The following is a 13068-nucleotide window of genomic DNA, read 5'->3' on the forward strand; positions in this document are numbered from 1 at the left end:
TGCTCAAGTTCTGAAAGCAAGTTCTGATGATCAAAGTCTGATGACAAAGCCTGATATTCTGATTCAAGCTGAAAGTCAAGACTCTTGGGAGTTTTTACAAACTCTGAAGCTTAAGGGAAGGGAGACTACTGTCTACTATAAGGATCCCAAGATTCAGACTCTTGATGAAGAAATTGCTAAAAGTTTGTTTCTCAAGTATAATCCTGGAATGGATTTAGAGACTCTAAAGGAGGAAGAAGCTAGATTTGCAGCTGAGAAGACAAATCTTAAATCTAAAGCTTCTAATGCAAAGAAACCTCCAATGCCTAAGGGAAATGGCATTGTGATCAAGGAAAGGTCAACTTCTGAGGCTTCAAAGCCCAAGACAAGATCAAAAGTTGAAATTGATCCCAAGGCAAAAGGGAAAGAAAAGATTGATGAACCAACAAAGAAACAGGAGATGAAGATTACTCAAATCCTGATGAATCATGTGTGTAAAATGGTTCAGGTTTTTGATGATACAGCTGCAGAAGATGAAACTGTTGAAACTCTGAAAAGAAAGAAGATAACAGAAGTAGGGATGGCAAAATAATCCGATCCGACGGATATCCGATCCGAAACCCGAAATTTTGGATATACCGAACCTGATTTTTTGGATTTGGATTTGTATATGGATTTAATTTTTAAACCCAAAATTTTTTGGATTTGGATTTGGATATTAGGTATACCGATCCGAAACCCGATCCGAAATCTGAAACGCTATCTGAACCCAATCCGAACCCGAAATCCGAAAAAAACCCGAATTATTAAATATATACATATATATAATTTATATAATATTAGAATTTTATATATTACATATTATAATATTATATATATATATAATATTTATATATATTCTATAATTTACCTTATACATATTATTATATAATTCTTAGAACATATATTTTTATATTTATGTTAAAATTAACTAATTATAAAGTTTAATGAAATATATATTTAATCATTTAAATGGGTGATAAGGTTTATAAGGTTAACAAAATAAGTTTTAGTAATAAATCTAAAAAAATGGGTATCAATTGAGTTGATTTTTCAAATATTAGCTTACATATAATAACACAATTAATGATGTGGTGGAGTGGTTGAAGATGACACGTTAAAACTCTTTCTCTACAAGTCGCGTGTTCGATCCCAAGCACTTGTAATATCAATAATTATATAAATTTTCATATTTTGGGTTTAGGTTTCGGGTTCAGGTATGATTATCCAATTCAAAAAACTTCGGGTTTCGGGTATACCCGAATCTGATCCAAAATCCGATGGATCGGGTTTGGGTATTTATTTTTGGGTATTTTTCGGGTTTGGATATGGATTCTGTAATATCCGACCCGATCCGACCCGATAGCCATCCATAAACAAAAGAATCTAAGACAACCTCTGACATAGCTCAAGTTGTTCAGAGTGAAGACATTTCAGAACAACAAGGTGTAAATGAAATAGCAAATCCTGATCAAGTCATCAAGACATCAACCTCTGATAGAGCTCAAGTTGATTTGAACAAGATGACAATTTCTGATAAGAAGAAGCTGCTGTGGAACAAAGCTACTCCAGTGGAACCTAAGTCCAATCTAATGATTAATCAACTTGCAAAGTTTGGGTTAAGAGCCAAGCAACCTAGAGATAGAGCTGGATTAGGTTCTGATGAAGAAAAGATACAAACAGGAGTAGAAGTTACTCTCAGAGATCCTTTCATGTTGACAGACAAACCATATGAACAAATCAAACAAAAGTACCTTGATAAAGTGTTGTCTTCTCAAATTGTGATGGATGCTCATGATAAAGATGATATAAAAGAGAAATTGACCTTATTTCTCAATGATGGCAGAACTTACAGACTAGCTGATACTGATGTGCTAAAGAAATTTATCAAAGAGCTTCAACATATTCACTACCTTCTGGAAGTAAAATCTGATGTTACAAGAAGATGGTCAGAATATATTTTGAAGACTATAAGAGATCTTCTCAGAATCTCTGGTACAAAGGCTTCTCAGTATATTCCAAAAATAACTGAAGATGATGGAAGAGAAATTCCTATGAGGAAGAACTCTGCTAAGGTGGAAGTTATTCTGAAAGGAAAGTGTATGTGCTATAATGAAGACTCTTCACATCCTAGAGTTATCAGACTTGGAGATGGTCTTGAAAGAACATCTATTTTAGCACTCAGAACAACCATTTATCAAATTGGTGATAATAAAGATGAAGAACTGATGCAAGTCAAAGCACAGTTAGTTGAAGTTATGAGAAAAGCTGAAGACAAACTGGTAAAAGACTTTACAAGGAATCACTTTGGATTCAGATTGATCCAGTGATATTGGTAAAGCTACATGTACTGTAAGTTGTAGTTAGTTGCCTAAATAAACTCTCATTACATTTGTACTTAAATGTTTTTGACATCATCAAATCTATTAACTTGTATATTTTTCATAATTTATAAGTTGGGGGAGATTGTTAGATATATTTGTGATGTCATGTCTAATCTGTTGTGTTTAGTTTCAGAACTTAATATAAGGACTTATCAGGACTTACTGGAAATCAGGACTTACTGAAGTCAGAACTTATATCAGAACTTAAGGCATCAGAGGATATATCAGGACTTAAGTGTGGGTACACTTCATATAAGGAATGTAGCTGATTTATAGGAGAGGGTCATGACTAAAACAAAAGAAGATATGCATGAAGAGTTGGACAGCTAGAAGACTTGTAAGAAGATAATATCTGAATGATATATTTTAGGAGACATAATTATATTCCATATCAATTAGAAGATATCTTTTAACTGTGTACTATATAAACACAGCTTAGGGTTTAGACTATATGTGTTATCATTCACGAGAATATTATTCATTGTAACCTAGCAGCTCTTAGTGATATTGTTCATCACGGAGAGAGTAGTTTAACCTACTTTGTAACGGAGCTTATTATATTGAATAAACTTGATTACTGTTACATACTTGTGTTCTAAATCAATTTGATTGTATAAACACTATATTCAACCCCCTTCTATAGTGTTGTGTGACCTAACATGTTTCCTACAACCCTGTACTATTTTCTACATATCTTTCAAATGAATGGTTGATAGATAGTGGAGCTAATGTGCATATTTGTGCTGATATTAGTTTATTTGTATCTTATCAACAGAGTCATAACCTAACAGTGAAGATGGAGAATGCTAGTGCTGCTCAAGTACATGGAGTAGGAAATATGGACCTGAAGTTCCCTTCAGGACGTATTCTATCTCTAACTAGAGTGCATCATGTTCCCGACATGCGTAATATAATAAGTGGAAGCTATTTAGTTTCTAATGGTTTTGAAATCTCTTATAAGTGTAATAAAGTAGTTCTTATTCATACTGGTACATTTTTTTGGCAAGGGTTACTTGTCAAATGGTTTATTTGTTATTAATATTGAACCCATTTTGGGAATTTCTTATAATGATTTTATTCCTTGTGTTGACTATGTTGAATTCTCAAATTTATGGCATGCTAGACTTGGTCACTTAAATTTTGGTGCTCTTAAGAATATGATGAACTTAGAGTTGATTCCAAAATATACCATAGAAAAGAATTCTAAATGTCAAGTATGTGTGTCTTCTAAACAAATAAGGAAACCTTTTCATAATTGTGTTAGGGATTCAAACTTGTTAGAATTAGTACACACTGATATTTGTGAATTTGGTGGTTTCTTAACTAAGGACCAATTTAGATACTTCATTACTTTTATTAATTATAGTAGTAGATTTTGTTATGTTTATTTACTGAGACATAAGGATGAAGCACTTAGTAAATTCTTTATATATAAAAGTGAAGTAGAAAAACAAACTAGTAAGGTACTTAAATGATTGAGATCTGACAGAGGTGGTGAGTATACGAGTAACGCTTTTAATGAATTTTGCGCAAACAATGGTATACCTCATGAGGTTACTCCACCATACACACCTGAGTCTAATGGGGTTGATGAGTGAAAGAATAGAACATTTAAAGATATGATTAATAGTATGCTTATTAACTCAGGGTTGCCTAAATACATGTGGGGAGAGGCTCTAAATACAGTGCACCATATTTTGAATAAAGTCCCTCTGAAACACATGGATAAGACGCCCTTGGAGTTATGGAAAGGCAGGATGACTAGTCTTATGTATCTTCGTGTGTGGGGGTACCTTGCTAAGGTGCTTGTCCCTGAACACAAGAGAAAGAAACTAGGTCTGAAAACTGTTGATTATATCTTTCTGGGCTATCTTGAAACCACTACAGCTATGAGATTTTTAGTATTAAAATCTGACATTGATGGTATAGTGGCAAACACGATAGTTGAATTTTATGATGCTACATTCTTAGAGGATGTCTACCCTATGAAGACTGGAATACCTGAAAAGACTTCTGAGGAAGATGTTGAGCAAGATTGAAGATGTACATATAACTCAACAATACTAGTTTGGATAATTCAACATAAAAAAATGACTTTAAAATAAACTATATTCCACTAGAGTCACTGCAGATTGTTTATTGGGAATATACACAAAGGTTTTGGTAGTTGCAGTGAAGAAGACGTCAACAGTGATCTGTATGAAGTTTATTAATATGTTTAGGTATCGGAGGAATAAGGTTAGAGTCATTCGAAGCAGTTATCAGAATCAGTATGAAGACCTCAAGGATTCCTAGTGATGTTGGTTATATTTGGTAGAAGACTTAACAGTGGTTTGTACGGGTATAATATGAAATCCTGAGAGCGAAACTAGTCGTCTCTGAACCAGACCCTTGCACTAGACGTCAGTGATCCGTGAAAGGAAACAGAGTATTAGTTTTAAAAATACTGTTAAGTGGTTTTTGTACTCGAGAAGACTGGAAATATTTAAAAGTGTAAAAATTCCGGAGATTAGAAGGCTTGGAGATAAAAAGGAGTACAGCCCGAGGATTTACAGGATTTATTTTATCTATGGCTATTTTTTTTAAATGAATAAATGGAAATCAATTCATTTATTTATTTAATTTAACATCAACATTTGATTTTGGAAAAATAAATTAATGTTTGATTTTTAATTAAATAAATAAATGAAATCTAATTTATTTATTTATTTATTTTATTAATCAAATGTTTTATTTATTTTCTAATTTGCTGCCAACCATATCCTGAATGCATGCATTCGATAAATTGAACAAAAGAAACACAAGTTGAAATTTGGAGAAAGAAAATGGCAACCCCGAGAATTTGTTTATTAAACAAAATATATGAACACTCAGGTTGTACAAAGAAATCAAGAATTGGCAGGCATGGAGTGTTGACTGTTGATTAATTATTTAATCAATAGAAAACAAAAGCAACACAAATTGTTTTTCAAAGCAGTTGGCAGGTCTCGTGTTTGTTTATTGTTGCATAAAAATTGAGCACGTGTCATCTACTCTCCTGATTGCTTTAATTTATTTGGCGCGTGACAGCCACTCTCCTACTCCCTTTGTTTGCGTATGGCGAGTGAAACACAAACTCCTCCTTCACTGCTTATTTGTTTGTTTGAAATTAAAATAGTAATACAAGCACTTGTACTCTACACTCAGGTCGCAACAAGGTTGATCAAAGAAATAAACTAAGTGCTGCACTGGAAGCAATAGGGTCGCAGGTTGGTGTTTGTGTGAGGTCGCAGGTTAACAAACAAAAGAAAGAATTCAAGTGTTGCACTGGGTGAACACAGGTCACAGGTTAGGGAAAGTGCCCAAGAATAAACTATGTAAAATATACTACTCCCTCTCCTAATTTCCATTCACAAGTTAGCTCTCCTCCTGTGTGCACAAGTCGCAGGTTAGCATTTAACAAATACTTTCTAAGTTCCTTCACTCCTCCTAGTCGCAAGTTAAATTCAAGTAAATATTCAGGGTCGCGAGTTACAATTTTATTTGCAAGTTGTGCAATTAAAATGCTTGGTTCAGGTAATGCCATGTGTCTCCTTATCTCTCCTACCTATCAATCTATATAACCAAATAGATGCAGATTGAATATCCATCTCTCCATTTTTACAAAGTGCGAAGCTCTTGAAGTTTTATCTCAACACTTATTTGAAAGCTTAATTTGACAAGGAGGGATCATGTCCAATTTGATTCACACCATTTAAAGCCTTACAAACTTGTAACACTCAATATTAAAATCTTCTTTGATTGTATTTAATATCATTTGATAAGAGCTTTAAATTCTTAGAGTGATAGATAGAACCTTAGATTGATAGTTATTGTTTTTTGTTCTCTTTAAATTTTTTGCTTTGAATCATTTATATTCAGAGTTGTAAGCAACCCTTTACGGTTTAATTTCTTAATAACAAGAATTATTTCGTGAATCTTCTTGTGTTTGTTTATTTCATTTTCGAGTTTTATTTTCCGCTGCATTAATTGACGAAAAACAAAGAACATACATTCACCCCCTATGTATGTACCTTTTGGACCTAACAGAAGATCCTACTCACACATCAAGTTCTATTCCTGATCATGTGGAAAAGATGAAAAATGTGGGGGCGGAACCTAGTAGTAGCTCTACTCCTAAGAAAGTAGAGGAGCCGAGGAGAAGTAAGCGTACAAAGGTAGTTAAGGATTTTGGAGGTGATTTTATCACTTACAATGTCGAGGATGAACCTTTAACTTTCCGACGGGCTATGGATTCTTCGGAGTCTAGGCATTGGAAGGGCATTGTGAAGAGTAAAATTGACTCTATTATTTCCAATGGAAAATGGGAGTTGGTTGATCTCCCTCTTGGGTGTTCTACTATCGGGTGCAAGTGCATCTTTAAAAGGAAGTTGAACCCCTGATGGCTCAATAGATAAGTACAAAGCTAGACTGGTAGCTAAGGCTTTTAAGAAAAAGGAAGGAATTGATTACTTTGATACATACTCTCCGATTGCAAGGATGGTAACAATTTGAATGCTTATAGCATTGGCTTTCGTCCTTGGTCTTATCATCCATCAGATGGATGTAAAGACAGCTTTTCTTCATGGTGAACTTGAAGAAGAGATTTATATGGATCAGCCTGAGGGATTTGTTGCATCTAGCAATGAAAGGAAAGTATGTAAGTTGATCAAGTCCATTTATGGATTGAAACAAGCTTCCAAGGATTGGCATAAAAAGTTTGATGAAATTGTATTGCCTTTCAGTTATATAATTTATAAAAGGACAAGTGTGTCTACACCAAAGTTAAAGGTAGTGACTGTGTCATCTTGTGCCTATATGTGGATGACATCTTATTGTTTGGAACCAATATTGAGATTATTAATGAGACAAAAGCTTTCTTGAAAAGGCACTTTGAAATGAAGGATATAGGTGAGGCTAGTGTGATTCTTGGAATCAAACTGATTCAGTCGGCTGAAGGAATAACCTTGACAAAATCTCATTATATAGAGAAATTTATACTTGAGAAATATGGTTATTCACACTGTAGAATCGCTAGTACACCCTATGATCCTAAAGTTGAGCTTGTCAAGAATACTTTAGGAGTACCTGTGTCCCAGTTAAGGTATTCTCAGATTATTGGGAGCTTGCAGTATCTTGCTATTTGTACTAGACCAGATATTTCATATTATGTGTCTAAGTTGGCTAGATATACAAGTTGTGCAAACAGAACTCATTGGGATGCTCTTCATAGAGTACTTGGATATCTAAGAGGCACAATGTACCTTATTTACACTAAGGAGATTTTCCGGTGTACTTGAAGGGTACAGTGATGCAAGTTGGATGGCTAAGAAGTCTGGTTCCAATGGAGTGATTGGATATGTGTTCACCTTTCCAGGTGGAGTAATATTCTGGAAGTCAAGCAGACAGACTATAGTGACTCGGTCTACATTTGAAGCTGAGTTGTGTGCACTTGATTCCACGGGGACGGAGGCTGAATGGTTGCACGGACATATGTCTACGATACCTGTAGTAAGCAGACCGCTTCCTGCTATTGCTATATATTGTGATAGTCGAACAACTATTGACAAGATTAGCAGTAAAAAAGCATATTACTAAAATAAAGAGTCACATCCAAGTTAGACTCAAGTCTATAAGGTGTTTAGTGTCTGATAGGATTATAGCTATAAAGTTCATAGGAACTCAGAATAATATAACCGATCCTTTGACTAAAGGACTGGAACCTGCAGTGGTCCTCAATTCAAGGTTGGGGATGGGACTGTTAACCCAACATAATTCATCAACAGTAGGAACCCAATACACATGAGAGGAGATACCTGGTAGTATATTTTCTACATAGATGATACTTTTGTATCTAAGTCTATCCCCTATAAACCTAGAAGGTACTGACACTGTTAGAAAATCAAGAGTGTTAAAATTCTGAATGGGATCAAGTCATTCGACGAGATAGAAGTAGTATATCTCCGGAGATGCCCAACTAAGTGAATGTAATTGTGTGGTTGCAATTAGAGGAAATGGTTATTACTTGAACCATTCGAAGAATAGGATCGAGACAAGACCAATAATGTCTCAAAGCCGTAGATTGGCACCATAGCCATTGACTTGTCATCGTCTATGGAACATGGTTACACTAAACAGATTAAGATTCAAGGTGAAACATTCCATCTGAATCCGATAACCATCGAAGTAGAGGAAACAGGAGGGTTCAAACCCGGAAGGGTACCTGTTATAGGGAGAATTTCGTATAACAGTGTTTTGGAGGTTGATGGTCGGAATAAAGATCAAGGGTGATGTTTGAGGGCGGAGGAAGGTTGTGTATGGTGTTAGTTGAGCTTGTATGTTGATTCTTCAAGAAAGAATAAGATTTTCATTATTCTTTATCAAGTGTCGACCCATGTAATACAAGTTCCTTCTTGCCGCATCTCCTTCCTTTATAGTAGTATACTTTAATAATCACACCTCTTTTTTTGTTTATCACCAGCTACCTCACCCCAAACTGTCCTTCAAAGGAAGGAGAAGATAAACGCGGACAGCCTTCTTGAGCTTCCTCTTACGGACAGAGATATCCGTAAACTCATAACTACTTCGAACCTGGTCGAGTATGGGTTCTTCAAAGAGGGAGTGAGGGTGACTTCTCAAAAGAAGAAATCGAAGAAAAGAGCCAGAAAAGGTAAGGATGTTCTCTACGCACATGCAACCTCATGGGTCCTACCTTGTATTTTCATCACACATTTTACTTTAGCATGCATATCTTATATTGCATTTTATTTGCATCTTCTATTTGCTCGCATATGCCTTAAATAGCATATTTTCCTGCTCGTATTGGTGCTAATGCATTTCTTTTTGTTGACCATTTTTAGAAATGGCCATCTCACCCCTTCCCTTTATGGAGGAGGCTGATCAGATGTGGCCTCAGGTCCAGTTCAGGCCGTTGCTGTGGCCGCAGCGGCCCGCTCCCAACTGATTCCTCCAGCTCCCATGACAACCCTAACAGAGCATCTCAAAAGTGGCGGGCCCTCTCCTCGGCTAAAAAGGCATTGCGGCCCTAAGGACGGGAAAATCGGTGAGCCTGACCCAAAAAGACCTGTTCCAGTCGACGTCCCTCTCCCTACTTCTTCCTCTGCCAGCGCGGTTGCGACCATATTTGGTTAGCTCGCTCAGGCCAATATCAGCGACTAGGATGTGAAAAATTGGACCTCAACCTCTCTCGAGGCCAATAATGATGCACTAACCAGGGCCGCTGCCGAGGTGTACTTCCGCCAGCTATCTAGGACTCGAGAAATTTGAGCCATCAGCCAGGCCAACTTGAAGCTGGATGTTGAGCTGAAGTCTCTCCAGGGAAAGGTTAATGAGCACGGGAAGAAGAAGGTTAATCTTGTAAACAATTATAACCAAAAGATATTTGATCTATCTTCTGCTCACGAGAAGGCGCTAAGGGACCACAAGGAAGCACATGACCCGGCCGCGAATGAATGGAAGAAGGAAAAGGAGGCCCTCGAGGAGAAGGTGGTGGAGCTGGAGGGGTCGCTTTCTGCCATGACTACGAGCCGAGAGGCCGCCCTCGTGGATGCCAAGAACTTAGGGGCTAGAAACTTCATTAAAATCTTTATTAAAAAGGTCCCTGACTTCGACAGGGGTCTCCTGGGCGCATACACGTCCAAGCACACTGAAAAGCTGAAGATCGAAATGGAAAGAGATGCCCAGATGGCAGAGGAGGCTCGGGTAGCAGCTAAGCAGGCTCGGGTCGCAGCTGAGCAGGTCCAGAAAGAGACAGAAGGCGACAAGTCTTAGTTTAATTTATTTTGATAAACGTTTTGATGGAGAAGCGTGCACCCCGTTTGCCTCGCATATGTATTCATAGTATCTTGCCTTCGGGATCAACTATTTATAATTGTTGTATAAATTATCAAGTCTTTTGTGCCCGCACTATGTTGGTTGGCTTTTATTTTTCTTCTTTCCTTTACTTTTTGTTTTTTACAACTTAAATGTGCTCGTGTATCCTTCACCCCTTATGGCCTAGAATTATTTATAATTCTGTCCGCATATGGTAGGTATCTGATAAGTGGCATTTTATACCACTTAGAACGTCTTAAAATGGCTTAAATTGGTGTCTTGAAATCAAGTATTTTGTGTATTTGATGCATTTTTCTAGTGTTTATGCATTTCAGGGTTTTAGTTGCATTTCGGGGAAGGAATCATCAAGAATAAGCCTTGGCATGTGTTCATCATTGCGAGAGGAAAGAAACGGGCAGATTACGGCGAAGAAACGGAGCAAAATCAGATTTTTTCCAGTAGAGGTCTGAGCGCCCGCTCAGCATTGCTGAGCGGCCGCGCAGCAAGCTGAGCGGCCGCGCAGCAAACTGAGCGCCCGCTCAGCTATGCTGAGCGGCCGCGCAGGGTCGGGAAAAAAGACAAATTATTTTAGGACTTCTACTTCTGTTTGGTTTCCACTTCTATGTAATCTGAGTTTTATGGGACTATTATATAAGTAGATTTGAGACATTTTCACAAGGGGGGATTAAAAAGAAGATTGTGTTTTTATACAAGAAGCGAAGGAGATAAGGAAGAAGACCGATTTAGCACACCGCAACGAAGAGGAAGCATATCTTCTTGTGATTCTTGTTTCGTTGTAACGTTGGATGCCAGTTTTCTTGCTTTGAACTTATTTACTCTTGTGACGTACTCTGTTTTAATATAATTAGTTAGTTATTATTTTCTTGTGTTTGTTTATCATGATTTCATATGAACCCATGATGACGATAAGTTCTATTATGGGCTAATCGTGATCATGGGGTTGCAACGGATTTATTATGGAATTCTTTAGTTAATTGTTTAATACTTTAGTGTCTGATGATTGCATGATATCTAGTATTGGTTGTGCGTATTCGTCTTATGTACGTCGCGAACATATAAGATAGGGTGTTAATCTCTTGTGAAGCGACGGTGGATCTTGAGATTTAGAACTTGCCATGCTAGCATAGGTTCATGTACGTTGTGCATGATTAGTGGGTAACTCTAACAGTTTTATTTGCCCTATGTAATCAAAAGGAATAACTTGTGCTTAAATCGTTGTGTTGTCAATTTCTGTAGACATATAGGAACTCAACATAATTGATAACTATTCAACTTCTATCTTAATTGTGGATGTTTGGTAGAATGGTATTAGTACAATGAAAGTTGGCTTTTATCAGTTTCGTGTTATTCGATTAATATCATCACTGTCACATGCTAAAGGTAATAACAATGGCTATAGAAGGAAGTAATAATGAAGTTGTGATCTCATGAGTGTTTTATTATTGATAAATTGAAGTGTTAGTTAAGTGATTAATTAAGTAGTTAATTATAGTTAATATTTAATCAACAATTTTAAGTGTTAGTGTCTTAACATTGAGAAGTAATCATACCTTGGTGAGTGAGTTTAATTAGACAATAATTTAGTCTGAGTCTCTGTGGGAACGAACTAGAAAGTATTCTATATTACTTGCGAACGCGTATACTTGCGTGAATATTAGCGCGTGTTTTCGCCCTAACAAGTTTTTGGCGCCGCTGCCGGGGACTCGGCGTATTTGTTTAGTTTATGTACTTACCATCATTGGTCATTAGGACTCAGTGATTAGGACGTAGTAGTTACTTATTTTTTCCGGTTGTGTTTCAGGTACTTTATCAAGCGTTTATGCAAACTCGTTCTCGTGCTCGCAAGAGGACTTTAGATACAGCTGAGGAGACAGATGAAGTTCTTGATATTCCGGAGAAGTTAGATTTTGAGGATTCGGATTCAGGAACTGAGCAGAAAGAACCAGTAAACATGGGAGATCGTATTGTTCAAGCTGATCCAGCTCTTATGGATTTTTCTCGGCCTAAAATTGATGACATTCAGTCAAGCATCCTTCATCCGGCTATTCAAGCTAACACCTTTGAAATCAAGCCGGGCACTATTCAGATGGTGCAGAATTCTGTTTCTTTTGGAGGAGCGGCAACTGAAGACCCCAACATGCACATAAGGAATTTTGTCGAGATCTGCAGTACTTTTAAGTATAATGGCGTGACTGATGAGGCTATCAAGTTGAGGCTTTTCCCATTCTCACTGAGGGACAAGGCTAAAGACTGGTTACATTCTAAACCAGCTGGGTCCATCACTACGTGGCAAGATCTTGCGCAAAAGTTTCTGGTGAAGTTTTATCTGATGGCAAAGACTGCTGTTATGAGGAGTGCTCTTACTCAGTTTGCGCAGCAACCTACAGAATCTATGTGTGAGGCTTGGGAACGCTACAAGGAAATGTTGAGAAAATGTCCACATCGTGGAATGCCGGATTGGATGGTGATCACTGGTTTCTATAATGGTTTGGGGGCCCAATCTCGGCCCATGCTCGATGCAGCAGCTGGAGGCGCCTTATGGGCTAAAAGCTATACTGAGGCGTATAATCTTATAGAGACGATGGCTGCAAATGAGCATCAAAACCCAACTCAGAGGATGACGTCAGGCAAGGTAGCAGGTATTCTGGAAGTTGATGCAGCCACCGCTATTGCAGCCCAGCTCCAAGCGCTATCAATGAAGGTTGATTCTCTGGCTACATATGGAGTTAATCAAATAGCTATGGTTTGTGAGCTTTATGCAGGTTCTCATGCTACGGATCAGTGTTCTCTTGCC

The 13068-nt window shown here is 37.3% G+C and overlaps 1 non-coding gene across 1 annotated transcript; it reads right to left on the reverse strand.

The window, feature by feature from the left end:
* Window positions 1-12618: 12618 nt before the first annotated feature.
* On the reverse strand, window positions 12619-12725 carry LOC141675473 (small nucleolar RNA R71). The gene has a single exon (XR_012556124.1). It is a non-coding gene; the product is annotated as a small nucleolar RNA R71 (small nucleolar RNA).
* Window positions 12726-13068: the final 343 nt, after the last annotated feature.

The sequence above is a fragment of the Apium graveolens genome, chromosome 7 (assembly GCF_009905375.1).
Source record: "Apium graveolens cultivar Ventura chromosome 7, ASM990537v1, whole genome shotgun sequence".
NCBI classification, from domain to species: Eukaryota; Viridiplantae; Streptophyta; class Magnoliopsida; order Apiales; family Apiaceae; genus Apium; species Apium graveolens.